This window comes from Palaemon carinicauda, chromosome 33, assembly GCF_036898095.1.
Source record: "Palaemon carinicauda isolate YSFRI2023 chromosome 33, ASM3689809v2, whole genome shotgun sequence".
NCBI classification, from domain to species: Eukaryota; Metazoa; Arthropoda; class Malacostraca; order Decapoda; family Palaemonidae; genus Palaemon; species Palaemon carinicauda.
In genome coordinates this window covers 24516241-24518998 of record NC_090757.1, presented here as the reverse complement: position 1 = coordinate 24518998, position 2758 = coordinate 24516241, and positions in this window count along the sequence as shown.

Here is a 2758-nt window from a genome sequence, read left to right as displayed (position 1 = left end):
CCTATTTGGGAAACCAGGACGCTATAAGCCCAGGGGCTAGGGGCTCCAACAGGGAAAAATAGCACAGTGAGGAAAGGAAATAAGGAAATAAATGAGAACAAATTAACAATAAATCATACTAAAAACTGTAACAGCGTCAAAACAGATATGACATATATAAACTATAAAAAGGGAAAATAGCCCAGTAAGGAAAGGAAACTTAAGGAAAAATAAAATATTTCAAGAACAGTAACATTAAAATAAATATCTCCTATATAAACTATAAAATCTCTTACAAAACAAGAGGAAGAGAAATAATATAGAAAAGTGTACTCGAGTGTACCCTCAAGCAAGAGAACTCTAACCCAAGACAGTGGAACACCATGGTACAGAGGCTATGGCACAACCCAAGACTAGAAAACAATGGTTTGATTTTGGAGTGTCCTCCTAGAAAAGCTCCTTACCATAGCTAAAGAGTCTCTTCTACCCTTACCAAGAAGAAAGTGGCCACAGTGCAGTAGTTAACCCCTCGGATTTAGAAGAATCGTTTGCTAATCTCAATGGGGTCAGGTGTATGAGGACAGAGGAGACTATGTAATAAATAGGCCAGACTATTCAGTGTGTGTATGTGTGTGTGAGTGTGTGTGTGTGTGTGTGTGTGTGTGTAGGCAAAGGGAAAATGAACCGTAACCAGAGAGAAGGATGCAATGTAGTACTGTCTGGCTAGTCAATAGACCTCATAACCCTCTAGCGGTAGTATATCAACGGGTGGCTGGTGCCCAGGCCAACCTACTACCTTAATAAGGTGTTTTCAATCATAGAGAATATATATATATATATATATATATATATATATATATATATATATATATATGTATGTATAATATACTGTATATATATATATATATATATATATATATATATATATATATATATATGTATGTATATAATATATATATATATATATATATATATATATATATATATATATATATATATATACATATATATGTATGTATATAATATATATATATATATATATATATATATATATATATATATATATATATATATATATATATATATATATATATATATATATATATATATATATATCGGATGGAGCTCGCACTGGCAAAGTCTCATAAATATGCAAAACCATCGACTGTTCGCAGTTTAATTCGGGTGGGTCGTGGGACCCGTTACACGCTCGCCCTAAATGCCGAAAACAAGGACCACTTGGATACAGGAGGACGGCTCCTTTCACAGGACACAAACGAGGTATCGGATTCCTATGGGAATTGACGGAATTTCTCTTGATCGCCAAGTGTTCTGTGGGAATTGCGTCTGGAGAATATTATCCGTCGTTTTACGGGAAACGTTTCTATTTGGTCTTTGTAATTTCAGGAAACGTTTTTATTTGGTCTTAGTTATTTCAGGAAACGTTTTTATTTGGTCTTAGTTATTTCAGGAAACGTTTCAATTTGGTCTTAGTTATTTCAGGAAATGTTTTTATTTGGTATTAGTTATTTTAGGAAACGTTTCAATTTTGATTTGGTTATTTCAGGAAACGTTTCAAATTGGTCGTAGTTATTCCAAGAAAAGTTTTTATTTAGTCTTAGTTATTTCACGAAACGTTTCTATTTGGTCTTAGTTATTTCAGGAAGTGTTTCAATTTAGTCTTAGTTATTTCAGGAAACGTTTCAATTTGGTCTTAGTTATTCAAGGAAACGTTTTTAATTGGTCTTAGTTATTTTAGGAAACGTTTCAATTTTGACTTGGTTATTTCAGGAAACGTTTCAAATTGGTCGTAGTTATTCCAAGAAAAGTTTTTATTTGGTCTTAGTTATTTCACGAAACGTTTCTATTTGGTCTTACTTATTTCAGGAAGGGTTTCAATCTAGTCTTAGTTATTTCAGGAAACGTTTCAATTTGGTCTTAGTTATTCAAAGAAACGTTTTTATTTGGTCTCAGTTATTTAAGGAAACGTTTTCATTAGGTTTTAGTTATTCAAGAAACGTTCCTATTGGGTCTTAGTTATTTCAGTAAACGTTTCAACTTGGTCTTGGTTATTCCATGAAACGTTTCAATTTAGTCTTGGTTATTTCAGGAAACGTTTCAATTTAGTCTTGGTTATTTCAGGAAACGTTTCAATTTAGTCTTGGTTATTTCAGGAAACGATTCAATTTGGTCTTAGTTATTTCAGTAAACGTTTTTAATTGGTTTTAGTTATTTCTGGAAACGATTCAATTTGGTCTTAGTTATTTCAGGAAACATTTCAATTTGGTCGTAGTTATTCAAGGAAACGTTTTATTTGGTCTTAGTTATTTTAGGAAACGTTTTTATTTGGTTTTAGTTATTTCAGAAAACGGTTCAATTTGGTCTTAGTTATTTCAGGAAACGTTTCAATTTGGTCGTAGTTATTCAAGGAAACGTTTTTATTTGGTCTTAGTTATTTTAAGAAACGTTTCTATTTGGTCTTAGTTATATCAGGAAGTGTTTCAATTTAGTCTTAGTTATTCAAGGAAACGCTTCAATTTGGTCTTAGTTATTTAAGGAAACGTTTCAATTTGGTCTTAGTTATTTAAGGAAACGTTTCTATCTGGTCTTAGTTATTCAAGGAAACGTTTCTATTTGGTCTTAGTTATTTAAGGAAACGTTTCTATTTGGTCTAAGTTATTTAAGGAAACGTTCCTATTGGGTCTTAGTTATTACGGGAAACGTTTCATTTTGGTCTTGGTTATTTCAGGAAACGTTTCAATTTGGTCTTAGTTATTTA